At 29.8% G+C, this 19,629-nt stretch overlaps 1 pseudogene; it reads right to left on the bottom strand.

The window, feature by feature from the left end:
* Positions 1–11,592: 11,592 nt before the first annotated feature.
* Positions 11,593–17,288, bottom strand: LOC129286544 (cysteine-rich receptor-like protein kinase 10; annotated as a pseudogene).
* Between the last annotated feature and the right edge of the window lie 2,341 nt (positions 17,289–19,629).

Consider the following 19,629-nt stretch of genomic DNA (forward strand, 5'->3'; position numbering starts at 1 on the left):
ATTCTAAAGACACGATGGGTTTCTATTTCGAGACAAAACCTTATGCATTCCACAGGGTTCCTTGAGAGAAGCCATAATTTGGGAAGCATATGATGGTGGATTAGCTGGACATTTTAGACAAGATAAAATAGTTGACCTAGTGAAGGAGAAATTTTATTGGCCTTGACTTGAATGGGATGTCAACATGTATATATAGAGATGCAAAATTTGTCACTTAGCTAAGTCCAAGGGTCTAAATACTAGGTTACACATACCTTTGCCAATTCCAGAAGCATCTTGAGAAGATGTGAGCATGGATTTTGTTCTGGGTTTGCCACGGACTTAAAGGCAAAAAGATTCTATCATGATAGTTGTGGATCATTTTTTAAAAATGGCCCATTTCATTCCATGCCAGAAGACCAATGATGCTGTTTTAGTAGCAGACTTATACTTCAAAGAGATTGTTTGTTTACATGGCATTCTCAAAACTATCACTTTTGATTGTAATGTGAAGTTTCTTAGCCACTTTTGGTGAATACTATAGAAGAAAATAGGAACTAAGCTCCAGTTTAGCAACGCTAATCATCCCCAGACAGACAGTCAAACTAAAGATGTAAACAAGATCCTTGGTATTCTTCTTTGTAGTTTTATGGGGAAGAATTTGAAGTAATGGGATCTCATTCTTGCTCAAGTTGAATTTACTTACAATAACTCTATCAATCAAGCAACTAGGAAGTGTCTGTTTAAAGTTTTTTATGGCACTTATCCCCTTAGTCCGCTAGACTTGACCCCTTCACTTGATAAGCAGCAATATAACTCTGATGTTAATGAAAAGTCTAAGGAAATTAAGAAGTTGCATGAGCAAGTCTGTGAGTGAATTTAAAAGCAAAATTTAAGATACAAGGCTCAACATGACAAGCATCGGAGATAGCAAACTTTTAAGGTAGGAGACTTGGTTTAGATACATCTATGAAAGGAATGATTTTCTAAATAGCCAAACACCAAGTTGTTCCCAAGAGTTGATGGACCATTTAAGATTGTACAAAAGATCAACAACAATGCTTATAAGGTGGAATTTTCAGGTTCTTATGGAGTGTCTGTCACCTTTAATGTTGTTGATCTATCCCCTTACATTGATGAAGAAGTTGAATTTGACTCGAGGGTGAGTTCTATTCAGCCTGAGGAGGATGAAACAGAAATGGAACAATTGCATTGAAGAGAAGAAAACAGCTACCATGAAGGAACGTATGGAAGAGCATAAATGGAGGTCTGTTGTGTTGCCACCATTAATGCAAATAACAAAATAATTGTAACATGCCATTTATCTTCCTTGGCTCTGTTTCATACTTAGATTAGTATAAATAGCATAGTGTCTTTGTATATTGGCATCAAAGTTTTCAAGCAATAAACAAGATTTTTCTCTTTCTATTCAATTTCTGTGCCATAATTTAATTAGTTTATCAATTAAAAAATATTAATTCACAATAAAATTAATTAATTAATTAATCAATTTTTCTGACAATTTCTCACCTATGTAATGATATCAAATTTATTAGATGAAAGGTGGCAAAATTAGTTTTATATGCTTGACAAAAATATTAGAGCTTGTAGTTTAGGTAGACTGAGCTCAATTCAAGTTGGGCTCAATTTCTTCAGCTTATTCAAATCAGGTTCAAAATATCTTAATATATAAAAAAGTTCATATAGTAAAGTCCGAGCCTAGCCCATCAAGTAGGACTTATGTATGTCTAATCCCAAAAAATCCTTAGATCTATATGTCTCAAGGTATATTGATCTTGATAAGGCCCCTTATTACCTCTCTTAGGCAAACTCAGGCTATTTTAGAATCCTTAACCCCTCAACACTTCAATCCACATATTGCTAAGCGTAGTGACATGGGCTTACTCTCATGGATCATTAGTCAGATTCATTCTAGTGCATAGAATCCTCACAAAGAGGGAAGTACAGAGCTTACTTTGAATCTTAGTATGACAGAAATAAGATATAAGAGAATCAAGCTTTCAGGAGGGGGGGAGAGAGAGAGAGATGTTTAAAGGAAAACACACAAATTTTATTTTGAAATGATTTTTGCCTTACAAACCAGCTAAGAGCTCCCTATATAAACAAAGTAAGGAGGATCAAGATGACTCTTCATGATTACAAGAAGACAAACTAATTTCACATACTTTCATACTTTATACAATCATGACATAAAGTAAAAATAAAAGTAAAATAACTTGACCAAAGCTGACAACTTTGCTCAAAAGTCAAAAGGGGCTTTTGATAAAGATTATTACAAGACAAACTTGACTTTGATAAAAAGAGATAAAGCATATTCCTATTTCAATTATCATAGGCTTCTGTGGATGCATTCCTAATCTGATGATAGATTAAGCAAACTTTTTTCTTCCTTTTAGCACCTTCTAGTTGCTGGAGTGTATTATGTGATTTGTTCTAACTAGTTATCATCAAAGTCTTGATCTACATCTTAAGAGGTCTATAAGTTGTTGTATCTTTTAACTCTGAAAACAAGTGGAATGTTTGCATCTCAATCTGACATGGGTCCTGTTTTTCTAGTGGAAATGATGGAGGAGTGGATGACAATGCTTTGTCATAGGATTCCATCCATATGCAGTATCCTTTTTGGACAACAAAACTTGTGAGCCTTTAGAAATTATTCTGATAGCCCCAATGCACAATAGCCTATTTATAAATCTTGTTTGAAGATATAGTAAAATATTTAAGAACAATTTTAAGAACCATGGGCCAAGTGATTTGGTAAAAGTAAACTATTTTGCTTTGTTTCCATACTTTTTTTTTTCTCAGCTTCGTTTGGTTCTTCAGCATTAATTTCTTCTATAATATGTTCTTTGTAATCATCCACCATGCTATCAACATTTAAGTTGCTTTCAAAGTTAAAAAAAAATTAAAATACCCAATTTACCTTCCTTTTCAGATGACCAATATTTCTTTCATTTGAGCCATGCATCTCTCTCCATTACTCTCCTGCTAAATGCTTTCTTACATGAAAAGAAATTCAATTCCACTTAGTCTCATACGCTATTATTATAATATAAATAATACATACATACATACATACATACATACATACATACATACATACATACATATATATATATATATAAAAAGCTAGAGTTTTCATATTATATATGTTGAGGAATTTCCTTCAATCAAAACTCAATTTTAACCGTACCCAATGCAAAAAATGGGCTATTTGAATGAGAGAATTCATGTGCACCAAAATGGAAGCCAAATATTAATTGCTGACGTGATAGGTAAGCAAACAAAGGTGTTTTAATTTATTGAATTGATGAGTTGATTGATATTAACTCATGCACTAAATTTGATTTGACATAGGAGCAGAGCCACGCAAGTACATTCGATCGTGCTTTGATAATTGGTTCTTCCACCCTTTTGGGATAACAAAGGGTTATGGTTCCATTAAATAATGATGGCCAACTAATTGGAGCTGTTGGGGAACTCTTTAGTTTACTTTTGTTGCTACTGATTCCTAAAACTTTATTTATTTATTTATTTTTTTATTCTTTTTTTATATTTTTCATTTGTTATGAAATGTTTTCCTCCTAAATCTAATACGATGAAGCGTATTGGAATATTATTGGGTAATATAGCTACATTTATATTATAGGGTAATAATATAAGTTTTTCAAAATCTATTGACATTGAATTATACTAAATTAAAATTTAAAAATTAAATTTTAACTGAATTAAAACTATAAAAATTAAATTATTTATTATTTTTATTTTTTTGTACTAGTCATTAGTCATGTTAAAATCCAATCCTTACCTTTGACTTAATGCAACTCAATTTATATAATCTTGATTTAGTTAAAATTTAATCCCTAAACTTTGCCTTTGTACAACTCAATTCATATAGTCATGATTCAATTAAAATCTAGTTCTAGAATTTTGATTTGATATAACTAAACTTCTATAGTTTTAACTAGGTTAAAACTTAGTTCCTAAACTTTGATACTTGCACCTTAGTCTCTATATATTTTATTTAGGGTGAATTACATATAAATTACACTCAACACAATTAATTATTCTCAAATTCATTGACAACTGAGCTTTGGAGTCATAAGTTTAGTTGTCAATGGACTTGAGAGTAATTAATTATGTTAAGTAGGACCGTAAAGTAGTTTTCTCTTTTCTCTATTTAAAAGTTTGGGGCCTACATTTTAAAAAATAAAATTATAAAGAATAAAGTTATTATTGAAGCTTAGGGATTAACATTTTAAATTATTAACATTATAATGCACCAAATTAAAATTTAAAAATTAAATTATATTAAATTAAAATTTAAAAATTGAATTATAATTGAATAAAAAATATTAGAGCAAACTATTTTTTTTTAATTCCATTATGTATTGTAGCAAAAGAAGCCAATACCCAACACCCAATAAATGGGTCATAAAAGCCCATCTTTCTATTTTTGAATCTTTTCCACTAAATGGGATAATGGTATAGCCTATCTCTTACAAGTTTTTCATAAGTATAAAAAAATTCAGTCCATTTATACCATGCTCGTTATAAAAAAAAAATGTATCATTTTAGGACGATGCTTTAGATTCCTATCCCAATCGTAGGGTAACTTGTAGTTTGTTCTGGGCTGAAGCCCTTCCCTCTCTTCTTTCTATCAATTTTTTTTTTACATTTTTATAAAAAAAACTTATTTCAATATTAACAAAATGCAATAAGTTAATTAGTTTATCAATTAAAAAAATATGAATTCACAATAATAAATTAATTAATCAATTTTTTTTTTGAAATTTTCTCACTTACATGATGATATCAAATTCATTGGATAAAAGGTGGCAAAATTAGTTTTATATTCTCAACAAAAATATTAAAGTTGGTAATTCGAGCGAGTCAGACTCAATTAAGATCAGGCTCAATTTGGACTGAGTTTATTTAGGAGCTTAAAATACCATAACATATCAAAATGTCCGTATAGTTAAGTTGGGCCTAACTCATTGAACTTCTAAGATGGCATGAATACTAGAATTGTTAAATATTATTTTATTTTTTATGTAATTTCAAGTTTGATTTAAAAAGTAATATATTCAATTTTTATCTTATTTTTATATTATTTTATAAATAATAAAAAAAGAATTTGTATATTTGAGCTAAATTCTTTCGGGTGCTTGGTCCCAAATCAGCTTGGAGCAAAGAAAATCTTCTAAACTCCCATGCCCAACCTTAAAGACTTTTCAAACTTATTCAGGTTGACTTGTGAAGTTTGGCTCAAATTATTGTCGTTAAAAAAAGTAGCCAACAAAAATAATCTATTTATCTGGGAATGTGTAACACCCTGAAATTTACAAATCAATTTTTCGCAAATTATTAAAATTATTATCGTGGTAGAAAATTTTCTTACCATGATATATCCAAAACATAATACAAGTCTTAAAATATCCAAAAAAAACAATTAAAACCATGAGGGACAGACATAATCCTCATAGCATGATATTCAAATCAGATCATACATCAAAATGGACAGACATAATCCTCTTAGTCATATAAATACTTTTAATAAAAAGGATTAGAGTTTACATGCTTCACAAAAAAGATATGTCCTAAGTTGGCACAAGATACATTGTATAATTCAAAATAAGAGGCAACGTAAAAGATGGTGTCTCATACACCATAGTTATACCTCTGGTGCTTTCCCGGCTGGACTCACTCCTGTAAAAATATTAACCACGGGGAATGAGACTTAAAAGTCCCAGTAACCAAAAATTAATATGTAATGATGCATGCGAATGTAACTAATCATGCGATTGCTAAGTGGGCACACAAAACATTTAACCGAATAATACTTTCAAACAAACCGAACAAGTATTTAATTTGCATGACTGCACCTTATATCCTCCTTTCGCCATGCTCGGACGCAAAATCACCCGGCCAAAGGTGAGTTAGACCAAGCGACACGCCACTCATTGGGTCCAATGAGGGCTTACCATGTGGTAATAATTAACTGAACAAAAATTTCCATTAACACCATATATTAAAATACCCTGACAAGTCATGCATAATTCAAATATCCAAACAGGAATATATTCGAACAATAATATCTCATCATGATAAACAAAAATAAATTTTTGACCCACTTGACAATAATTTCAAACAAGTATATATATACAGTATTTATTTTCATTAATTCATAATTTTTCCAAACAATAAAACAACACATAACCATTCATAAACACACCCATCACAACACATTAATAATGGTTACCTTGTGTCTTGAATAACAAGTTTTCCTTCACAACTCCTTTTTTACCACTATTTTTGTCAATATAATCTACATAATTATTTCACAATACTATATATTAATTTTACATTAAAATAAATAACTCTAATTTAAAGAGTTAGAAAGTCTTAGATCTATAATCCATATCAACACTAATTTAAGATTTATGTCTCATTTAACTTTTCAAATTCTTTTCTAAAATTCTCGTACCCTAATAAACTATTTTTTTATCCTCAAATCACTTCTAGTATCATAATTTCATCCTTCTATATTCTAAAAATTCATCCAAAAATAAATTAAGAATTTTAGAATTATCTTGAAGCCTCAAATCACCTTTTTATAACCTCAAAAATACCTATTCATACTTAAATAAATATTTAATAATTATAGGTTTATCCCTACATCTCAGATTCTACATAAATTCAACCATATAGATTTAGATTTTAACTCAAAAATTCTTAAACATGAGTTTCAACCTCAAGAAAATATTCTATAATATTTATTATATTCCTAAGAGTTTTAACCTATATGTTTAATCCATCATATCATCAGATTAACTATCCTATAGAAAAATTCTAATCAGAATATTTACTCTATCCTACAAAATAATCATATCACTAGAAAGCTAATATTATTTAGAAAATAACTATAAAATTAATTTTGTAATTAAATAAATTTTTAAATGCTAATCTAAACAGGAAAGTTAGAACATACCTGAAGAAAAAGAAAATAATCCCCCCTTGCAAGAAGACGCCGAGCAACGTGAGAGAAAGAGAGAAAAATAATATAAAAATGAGATTGTGGGTCCCAAAATTATATTAAAAAAATTATAGGTCTAAATTTAATTATTCAAACCTTTGGGCCATTACTTGCAATTTTCTCTAAATTATATCTTGGACCCTTAGTTGCAATTTTTACAATTGCATAAACTTTTCTTTTTCTCCCTTCTGCTCCTCCTCGCCTGTGCCTCCTCCTTTTATATGTGAGGAGGCACCTCACCTTCCCACATCTAATCGATGTGGGACTTCAACAGTGCCTCTCTCTGTTTTTTTTTACTTCAACCATTTTTTTTTAACTCACACACACACATATTTTTTTATTTTAAATTTTAAAATTATATCTTAACAAAATATTTCTTATATAATTTTAAACCTAAGTTTTTAATTTATAATTAAATTTTTAACCATATTATTATTTCTGAATAATCTCAAATAATATAAATTCCTATTATTATTATTTTTTTTAAATCAGGATGTTACAGAATGGATCGGAGCTGAGTTTTGATGTGAAATTTGTTGTAGATACTCACCTAAATAGTTATATTGATCATGATTTCTGTAGACTGTAATGATTCTAAAAGTTCTTTTAAATGTCATGGATTTTGATGTGAAATAATTTTTAAGATCTGTTCATAATATTTCTATTGAGTTTTCAGTTAAATTTTTCTTTCGTTTTCTTTTGATAAAAATAAAAAAATATTAGCAAGATAAAATGAAAATATTACATTACAAACTATATAATACTAATACTAAGGAAGGGAGAAATAAAACTAGAATGGGATACTTGTATTGGATCAAAACATAAAACATTTTTACGAGCTCTAAGACATCATGAGCCACAACACCATAAAATGAGGTGCTAAGAGAATGTTGCTGAGAATCCACTGACAAATGATGTAAACATTATTACCACTATTAGAGGTGAAAATAGATTAAGTTGAGGTAGGCTTTGATCAAATATGCCTGAGTTTAGCTTGAAACTTATATAAGACTTTTTTCATGATTTAAGTCTAAGCTTACCTAAAGGTTGGCCTGACCTAAAAATTTATTTAAAAGTCTACTTAAAAGTAAGACTTTTAAATAGGTTTGCATTTTAGTTTTAAATGTCTCAAATTATTTTAGGATTATTATAGTATATAATATATAAACTGATTTATTAATTATAATATATAATAATTGAAAGGACTTGCCAACTATAAACATTAAAATTAATGAGTCCCATATGAATGAAAATATAACTAAAAATAAAAAAAAGAATATAATGATTAAAAATTCAATGGTGAAACTAAAGCGTTTGTGATATATTACATAATATATGTGTGTTTATAAATAGGCTAGCCTGTTAGGCTTGTAGGCTAGGTTTTAAAAAAATAAGTCTCGTCCATTTAACTAAATAAGTCTAATTAAAAACTTGAATCTGATTTGAGCTTTTTTAATAAATGAGCTAGGCTGGGTTTAAAATAGGCCAGGTTGTATGCTTTTATTAGAAGACTAACCTATTCCTACTCCCAACCATTATAAAATCAAATCACAAGCATTAATTCAGGAATAAAGAATTGAGGATGCATATGTTGGAAATTGTGCCCTAAGGCCAATCATTGTACTATGCACATTGTTATTATAACAATTGCATGTTCAATATGATAACTGTATCCCTGGACAAACTATAGTGATTGTCCTAAATGTCCTTGGTTGATTATCTTTGAGAGATCATAGATGAAACAAGACTGGTATAACTTTGATTAATTGTAAAGATACAAATTAAAGTTATAAGCACTTGAAAGAGTACAAGGTGCTGAACCGACCCGCTATGAGAAAGCTGCATGGTACAAATTATAAGCTTATCTCATATGTAATTATATCACTAAACTCTTTGACCTGAGATTATCATAGATTCTTACATGATGACCACTGAACTTTGACCTAGTCAAAAGTCACTTTTGACCGGGTGATCATAAAGGCTATGATTGAGTTTAGTGATATTCATGCAAACGAATATGAGTGGTCAAGATAGAATTTGTCCCTTACATTAAGTAAAAGATATTACTGGGCCCCTCAATGAGTAAGACTGAGAAAATGTATGGCCATACTATAATGAAAAGGGTTTTTCCATTACTACTGTCAGTCTACTCAGAGATTGAGAAAGTAATGGTCAGGTAGAGGAGAATGACAAGTCCATGTCTCATACTTGACCGAAATATCGCATGACAAAAAAGATGTGATATGATTGCATGATAGGTTACATTAGATCATCGATCCCCATGTAAATTGGATAGTTGCAATGTCTTGCTAGATGTCACTTGTAACTTATGAGCTAATAGTGTAATTAGCCCACTGCCAATTTCACATGGGCCTGCAAAGTCACACACAAGAACGGCCCAACTCGAGTTATAATGTCCAAGTTCATTGAATCTGGAATATGTCTAGATTTAATAAATGTAATATAAGGTGAATGAATTACATATATATATATATATATATATTTGAATATTTATTTGATAAATATATATATATATTTATATGAAATATAAAATTCAAAATATAAATATATATATGTATATATATATATATTAGATATATATATGATATATAAAATTAAATATAGATAATATATATATATATATTTGAAATATATATGTATATGTGATATATATTATATTATATTATATTATCTTATCTTATCTTATCTTATGTTAGTTTTAAATTTAATTTTATATGATAGATTAAATTTAATAACTAACATAATAAGAGAGAATATCATGTCAGTTTTATAATTTAAATTTATAAGATAAATTCGAATTAGATATGATATTATGGATTAAATTTATAAGATAAATTTAATTAAATTTTCATGAGCTTTTAAGTAGAAGACAAAAACTCTTATCTATATATAGATAGGGACGTCCTTATGAAGGCAGTGAGAAAGAGTTAGAAAAGTTCTGACGGTAAAAACATTCTGAGAGCCACGAAACACTATATAGAAAGGAAAATTAACTTTCAAAGAAGAACGGACGCTGAGAGCGCTAGTACGCTGTTCAAGTTAGAGAGCTGTTTGTGTGGATATCGGTAAAAGGAGCATATCTATGTTGTTAACTCCTGAGATTTAAATGTGGGCCAATTTTAAAGAATTAAAAAAGTAACTCTTCTATCCACCTTGACTTAAACGAGTTCGTTTGGTCCATATCAGGATAGGGACTTTAAAATTTTAATCTTCCACTACGCCTCCCTATCCAACAGCATATTCCTCAAGCTTTAATTTCCATATGATAACTTGCAAAATTACTTTAATGAAAGCAATTGAGCAATAACATAATTTATGAGACTGTGTCTTATCTAGCAATTTCCCAAGCTAGAGGGGAAATGGAACAATTATTGTTAATGAAGATTGACTAGCCAAAAATTTTTAAGCCACATTTACAAAAAAAAAAAATTAAGCTACATTAATTAATAGGAAACCTTTTCCAAAGGGGAAATGTAATGAAAAAATTGAAGAGTATAAAAGAATACCTTTCAGTTTTTCTTTTTGTTAAGATTGGAGAATTGAATAGAGAAGAAGATTGAACATTTATTGATAAAGATGATACAACATTACACCATCATAATCCTTCACTTGAAAGATTTACAACCATAATTTTTCCCTTAACTAAAGGTAATGACAACTAATACACATGGGGTGAGGTGAGGTTAACACAATATACCTCCTTCTAAATGCCTAGCTTTCAACCATATATATGGACTTAAGGTAATAATTAATCATGATTAACTAACAACTAACCATGATTAACTCAACTTGCCAACAACAAGGAGGGAACAACTTGTTGAAATATTAACTAGATAACTAATTGGTCAGCTAGACCAATACAACCATTCTATGCTTGTAAGATGAAAACTTCTTATATTTAACTGCACCATTGGCTTCATAGTTCTCATAGGAAATTACTAGACTATTTTTCTTGACCATTAAATAACCATGATCCTTATACAACGTGAAACACTGGAACCACTTTAGGCTTTTTCACACCTTCAACACATCTATGAAAGCACTCAACAACAATCAGTAGAGTCAAACTCCAACTTTTCTACTTCAGTCCCCTTGTGCACAATATCCTATAGTTTCATATCCATTACTCTTTTAGACAAACTTTTGAGGCAAAATTACTCTTTAACACTCAAAATAATGGTTAACGTTAGTCAAACATTATTTTAGGGTGATATTAATTGCATTATTTTTTAAACTTTTAAGGTAACATTGCACCAATCAAAAGTTAATGATACCAATTGTATTTGGTAAAAAAATTTCAGGACACACTACAAAGATCTAACCATAGAGGATGATTATTTTTTTCCAATAAAGGACGGTTGTTAATCATCCTCTATTTGACCTTAAATTTCATGTAACGAATGACACATTAATTGTCATTTAATATACAAATAATAGAAGTACAAGATATTAATATTCTATCTTTCTATCTTTATATAATTGAGTAAATTAACCAGTCTTCATATCTAAGAGGAACAAGAAATATAAGCATTGTACTAGCGAGGAAAGAATTCACTTGTAGACATTTCATTAACAGAGCATGATTCTTTCCTTTGAGATCTGGTGGTAGACTCCATTCGACTAGCAAGCAAAAAGAATGTAGGTTCTTGTGGAAATGGCAGTTGAATTGAATCATTACTAAGATATGAAACAACTGTTGCCATGGAAGGCCTTACATCTGGATTTTCTTGAGTACATAACAAACCAATCTGGATGCACTTGAGCACTTCCTCGTATGATCCAAATTCTTTCACATTTGAATCCAATATCTCCAACAACTTTTCATCCTTCCAATGATTCCAAGCCTACAACAATTACACAAAACTAATTAAATATATATTCCAATGTGCAATAATCATTATCATTTCTTAACGGTCGTTAAGGAGATTATATAAAAATTATGAGAGAAGCACATCAACACCACTTACATAACTTAAGAGGCTATCAGCATATTGAGATTGATCATTGCTTGTATTCTTCTTTCCACTTATAGTTTCTAAAACTATAACTCCAAAACTAAAAACATCTAATTTTTTTGAATATTGTCCGTACATTGCATATTCGGAAGACATATAACCACTATAAAAAATAGTGACAAGATATATTAAATCCAGTAATATCAAGCTACATGGAGTTAAAGCTAATTTTTTAAGAACTCACTATATTCCAACAATTCTACTTGTATTTCCCTCATCTTCATTGATAGAAACCATCCTAGCCAAGCCAAAATCTGAAATTTATGGATTCATTTCATCATCCAATAAGATATTGCTTGGCTTGAGATCACAGTGTATAATTTTAAGACGAGCATATTCATGAAGATAAAGAATTCCTCGAGCAATTCCTCCTATGATTTTATTGCACCGTAGCCAATTTAATGATGTTTGGCCTTTTTCGGAGCCTATACATAAATTTACATGTGAGTGACAAAAGTGACAAAATAAATAAAGATAATTTTAATTCTAACAAATAATGAAAGGCATGGAGGATGAATAATAATGTACCATATAGACTATAAATTTCAACTAAAAAGTAAAAATTGAGTTTAGAAGAGTCTAACCAAATAGAAAGTAATCAAGACTTCTGTTGTGAACATATTCATAAATAAGTATTTTCTCTTGCTCTTCAATGCAAAATCCTATTAATGCCACCGAATTTCTGTGTTGAAGTTTGGCTATTAATAGAACCTCATTCTTAAATTCTTTTGCACCTTGGCCTGAACTTTTTGAAAGTCTCTTTACAGCTACTTCTTGGCCATTTGAAAGAATGCCCTAGAATAAGATTATTGGTTAATTATTTGGATTAAAAGGAACAATATATGAACACAAGAGCACATATATTTAACATTTATGTTGATAGTATTATTTGCATTGTCATCTTGTAAACCTGTCCAAATCCACCTTTGCCTAAACTATTTTCCTCTGAAAACTTGCTAGTTGCAGCTTCAATGGTGGCTAAATTGAATTGTAAAGGCTCTAAATTGGGGCCTTCACTTCTAACTAGACAAACAAACAAAAAAAAAGTATATTGAAAGTTTACTCACAACTCCCATCGTAGCCAAAATATAAAGAGATAACATGAAAATTACTCACAATATTTTTGTCTGAGGTGAACCCTATGACTCTTCTTCCATTGACTCTTTGTAAGATAGTAGGCGAAACAAAAAAGTAACCCCAAACTAACAAGAGAAGCCACAATTATGACAATAGTCCATGCTAAATGGCCTTTCCCTTTTCCTGTTTAAGCAAAAAATAGTACATGTCTCAATATAATGTCGTCGTTAAGGATAAATTAGATTTCACCATTTAGTATAGGAAAGAATGGATCGAATTCGTGGGTAAACCTTATTCTATATATTCTAACAGAGTTGGTTAAGTTAAAGAAAAATTGTTCAAGGAGTAATAATGCAAGGATTGAGTTAGATTGAATTATAATTTAGGCATGGATTTGGGCCAATGGTGCAAGAGTTCAATAGTTAATAACGGGCTCAAAAATCACTTGAGGAGATTAGCTCAGAAATCACTTGGGATTAGCAAAAAAATCACTATAATTTTATATAGAAGAGACTTAATTTCAACAACTGTGATCACTCAAGCATTTAGATGGTGCCTTATTAGGCATTATATGAGAGGAAGTGTAGATCTTTGCTCTATTGGACAAAGTTAAATGAGAGGAGTTTGTTGGGATTCGATTTGGTGGATCAAACTACCTAAAATAGAGCAATACCTGCTTGAAAAAAGTTAAGGTTGAGATTGGTTATGTGGGCTTTTTTTAAGAGGGTTGGATACTTTAAGCTCAATATAAATAAGCCTAACTATTTGAATTTCCAACTCTATATGTATGCAGAGTCAATAATTTTGGCTAAGTCTAATGGGCTAGCCCGAACCTGATCGAAAAATGATATGGTCGGGCTTGACTATATGAGCTTTTTAAAAAGGTATGATACTTTAAGTTTAATTTGAATAAGCCTGACCTGCCCAAATTACTGGCTCTACCTAAAAAATAGAGTTGATTAAACAAAAGCTACTAATGGCTTATAGTAGATAAAAAAGTTACACAGATAAGAGAAGGAGATCGTTGGAGTTTATGGTTAGGGACTATGTATTTTTCAAGGTTACATCGATGATTGGGTATGGGAGGTCAATTTGAACCAAGAATTTGACTCTCAGATTTATTGGTCCATTTGAAATCTTAAAAAAAATTGGACCAATTGCATACAGGACAACAATACCATATCATCTGTCTGATATCCATGATGAGTTCCATGTGTCTCAAAAATCATTTGGGATTAGCTCCAAAGTCACTATAGTTTCATATAGAAGAGACTTAATTTCAATAAAGTCTCATGGAATGGAGAAATTTCATTTAAGCCCTAAGAGACTTTATGAAGTTGAAATTTATAATTCATTTACATTAAAGTACTTAATTTTTTTAATTCTTAAATGGGGGGCTGGGCTTGAGTTTTAGGCATACTAAGAGTCAAATATGTTTAAAAAGGCTGGCCCTAATGAGCTCAAAAATAACAAACTAGCCCTTTGGGTTGAGTGTGACCCGTTTAAGCCCGCATATATATATTTTTAATAAAAATTATTAATATTTATGAATGAGAAGGAAGAGATTTCAAATACGAAAAAAATAGTAAAAATGTTTGTAAACAATTTTAAAAAATAAAAACTAAGCCTAAATAAAAAAAGAAAATCTTGATATTTTTGTCACTGAAGAGCCAACTCATATTGAAGCACAGTCAAATATTGTTAATATTAAATATGATAGTGATGAAAATTATCATGATCATCATGATGTTGCTGTTAATGTTTTGATATTATTGTTTTGATATTTAGAGAAAACTTAGTTGGTTTATTTAGTTTTGTTTGGTTTAATTTTAGCAATTTGAATAATGATTTGGTATTTTAATTGGTTAATATTTAATCATTTATAGTTTAATTTGTTTTATTTTTATATATTTATTTTTAAGAAAAAAATTTAAAAGGACCTAAAGTCCTCAAGGTTGGCTTTGAGCTCGTAGGCTCAAGGGCTAGGCTTTGTAAACAAGGAGGTTTTTGAATAATCAGGCTTTTTTGGTTTGAGCCTATCCTGTTTTCTCACTTGTAATCATTGGAGAAGCACTATTAATAAAGCTGTCAATAAAGGTCATGCTTAGTTAACGTCAGTTATGCTTTTAGGCCTATATAAAGGTTGGGCTTGAAAAAAGAAGAAAGATATTTTGGTGTAAAAAGGCTCTTAAGCCCTACATTTATAAGCCTAACAAGAACAGGTTTGGGCTTGAATTTGAGCTAGTCTTTATAATTTTTTAAACTTTACTTATATAGATTTCTAATGTTTTGAATTAGTATTGAGAATAATACAATTTATTACTAAGGGATGAAGATGAAGTTAGTGAAGCTGTTGAAATAAAAAAAACATATTTTTTATATAGTTACATGATAACTAAGTTACTTAGTTTCGAACATTGTGGGCTCAATTCAGACCCTCTTAAAAACATTTTCACATTCAAATAATCTCAAATTCAAAACTTTATGTTTAAGCCTAGTATTGAAAATTGAAATGGTCAAAACCATAATTAAAATCAAATTGATTGTAAACAAAATATTTTATTAAACTAATTAAAACAATGATTTAATGGTTCTATAGTTTAATTAACCCGTTATAACCCTTTCTAACGTGTAGCCATAAAAAACACACTCTTTTTGGATATACGTTGTTTTCTAAAAGCATTTCTTAGTTCAAAATATATATCATTGAGTAAATTATATATATATATATATTTTCTATTTATACCCTTGCTTTAATGAGGTTAATGTAAATAACGAGAGTACTTTAAATATTTTACTTAAGAGCATAAATAAAAAAGATATAAACATTTTTAAAATATCAAGATATTAATCAAGTTTTTCCAAAAAGGACAAGTTAGTTGACAATGACTTATGTTATGGTGGGAGGGAATATAATTTAACTATACCTTGGGGATATGATGAAGAAGCTGTGGGAGGAAGTGCAGCGGGTGCCGGCGCCGGCACCACTTGTTGCTCCAGAGAACGATAGAAGGGATACAATTCGTAACGAATGATGCAACTGGGAAATAGAAGCCTTCCTCCTTCACTGCCCTGACAACACCATGTAAGGTTCCCAATTGCAACACTGAGACACTTTCTGCAATCTTGGGGTGAAAGGTCCGGCGTGCACTGAGCTAGACAATACAAAGTTTGAGACCCCGAAATATTATTCACTCGTGTCGTCTCATACTTCTTTTTCCCGACAGCAGGTTTCGCCGCCTCATCCGCTGTCTTGTTCATAACATCGAACAATAACTATATAGTACGGATACTTCAAAAAAGTAAACGTACCTGTATCCGATACGTATTCGATACGATACTTGTAGGATGCTTCTGCATATGTATCCCATATTCTAACATTTGTTATATGATTTTTTTTCAATAATTTTTTACTATATCACTTAAAAATTTAAAAAAACACTTAATATTTTAGTTAATTACTATAAATATCTTTATATTACTTTAGAAATTCTTGTTTAAAAATCAAAATACCTATACTTACATCACAAAATGTTGAAATATACATTATAAATATTCCCGCACCTGTATCCTAAAATTTTGAAAATTTGTCGTATCCCCGTATCATGCCATATTGTATTTGATACTCGTATCCGTATCTATGCAACCTAAAACAATAATCTCATGAACCTTTCCTGGTTGGTCATATTGGCGGTGTTGTAGTAACCGTTTCTGATGCTCGTGTCGACTGTGGAGAAGAAGGAGCAGTTGGAATAGCGAAGCAAGCACTGGTCGTTCCAGATTATGGCCTCCTTCGAGAACCTGCACTCGGAACGGATTCGCTGGCTCGCGTCAACGACGCATTCGTGGCACAACTGGAGGGTGACGTCACCACGACACATGAAGAGGCCGTATACAGTGTCGCCGCCCTTGGCTACGGTGGTGTTGTAGAAGTGGACATTGGAGACGGCGGTGGAGGTTAATGAGGAGAAGAGGGTGGTGAGGTCCGATTGATAGGCACTATTAGCAGTGAAGTTTCCGTCAGTAGAGCAAGCGTGGACGAGATAAAACGTTTGAGCTTCAGTAGTGGAAGAACAGAGGAAGCAAATAAAGAAGAAAAGGACGAAAGTTTTGTGGCATCCCATAATCACAAACGTCATGGTAAGGGGTAGTGATGCGCTGTGTTAATTAGTAGTGTTTTTGAGGTGTGTTGAAGGCAAGTGTGTGGGGGCTTATATACAAGCTTAAAGACATTTTTGTCCTTCAAATATTTGTTAGGATTGCACGTCTAGTGTCTTAAATTTATATGTGACATAATTTTTCTTTAATATTTAAAAATGATGCACTAGTGATATTGATTGACATATAAAATAAAAAAAACTTAAAATATTACATTAAGGACAAATAAAATTACAAATAAATGTTTTATAAAAATTAATATTAATTAAGTCTTTAAATCAATATGATGGAAGCTCTTCAATTTGCTTCATCAAACTTTGGCAAGATTTCTTGTTTGGATTTGATTCTTGGACTATTCCTCGTCACGGTCGTGGTCAATAAATGGAAGATGGTGGATGTTTATTGGTAGATGATAAATGAAGACGATGGACTTTTTCTTCAAAAAATTTTTATAGGTATTCTAATTTTTTAAAATATAGCTATATTTATTATTATTTTTTATTTCACTTTCATTTTTTTATTGAACATACTTTCAAACCCTACCTAATTTTTCACTTCTATTTCTATTTCCACCAAAAATATTTCTTTGTTATTAAATGAGACATAAATAAACAAGTAGTAAGATTAGAAGAATCATTAATTATTTTAAAAAAAAAAGTTTTAAAATTATGCAAATGAGGACTCCTAGCTGGGCTCGCATAGGCAGTCAAATAATTGGGTCCCATTATTGACATTAATTTTCTCTTCTTGTCTATGTTGATCGACTTTTCTTCTCTTCAGCCTGAAAACACACCCGTCCGCAAAACGTTGTCTTTGTGAAAAGAATCGTGACTTAGAAAGGAATTTGCACCAGGAAAAAAAATGATAATAAAGTCTTTCAAATTATGTAAATAATATTTTAAAATATTAAAATATCATAATATCATAATTCTTTTAAAGTTTTTAAAAACTTTTCTATCATTAAAGAATTAATATAAAATTTAAATTATTTTGTTTAAAATAAAAATCCTATGCCTTAGAATAGATATTTTGCACTCTTAATTTGTAGGTTTTGTTCTAAAATTTATAACTTTTTTTTTAAATCGTAAGAATTCAATAGTAATTTACCAGTTTGCATTTGAAATTTTAATATTCTTCAAGTGTTGCAAGTATCAATTGCCATTCATAAGTTTTGTTCTAAGATTCATAATTTTTCTTTTTAAATTCACAAGAATTTAAATTAATTTGTAAGTTCACATTTAAAATTTTGATATTTTTTAAGTGTTGTAAATATCAATTGTCATTCAAAAGTTCTGCTATGATATTAACAATTTTTCTTCCTAAAATTATAAAAATTTAATAGCAATTTGCAAGTTCGCAAGTATCTATTATGAAGCTTAGGATTTTTCAATCAAGGATAATTTAGTCTTTTACATTAATTTCTCAATGACAAAAAAGTCCTTAGAGATTTTAGAGAAATTATAGTATTATGAGGAACCAAAATATTATTTAGATAATTCAAATAGATTTTAATGTTATTTTCCCTTTGCATTATTAAAATCCTGTTTTTTCCCCTTACTATTGATTAATATTCCCCGCTAACTATCTGGGATACATACCTATATGAGTGATGGAATATGGAATAATGGATAACTTGACTAACTAGGATTTCTTCAAGATATACATTTGGATTACTCATTAGGGATAATTAACTAAGCATATTTATCCATTAGGATCATGATCTATTATTTATTTTATCATTATCTTATATATTAGCATCTTTATAATTTGAACTAAACCTAAGATTCAAATTTAAATTATTATTTCTTTTATCATTTTTAGGGATCTATCGATAGAATTAGAGTTTTCAATTAAATGGGCTTTTAATAAAGGAAAAATATAACTTTAGGTTCCTGCACTTTGTTTGAGTTTTGTTATATGTTCTTATATTTTTTTTTTGATATTCTCAATCTCTACACTTTTATTTTTTGATATTTCAGGTTTCTATAACACCATAATTGAGGAATTTAGAGCACTGAAAAATAAAAATATAGGGACCCAAATGCTTCATCTGTCCCAAATTATAAAGCAGTTTTAGAAAAAATCTCATCACATACCAATAAACCTTATTAAATATACTTAACAACTTTATTTTTCTAAAATAAAAATATAAACTTTTAAAAATATCAATAATTTAATATAATGAAAAAAGAATGGATGAAAACTAATTATAGAGAGAGAAAGATTAATATTAAAATAAGCCTATTTAATGAAATTTTAATCTTTTCTAAGTGTCTTATATTTTGGCAGGGCCATGTCATAGGATTTTAAAGCCTAAGGCAA

The sequence above is a fragment of the Prosopis cineraria genome, unplaced genomic scaffold (genome assembly GCF_029017545.1).
Source record: "Prosopis cineraria cultivar Desert tree isolate PC_DT_omini unplaced genomic scaffold, ASM2901754v1 PC11, whole genome shotgun sequence".
Lineage (NCBI taxonomy): Eukaryota > Viridiplantae > Streptophyta > Magnoliopsida > Fabales > Fabaceae > Prosopis > Prosopis cineraria.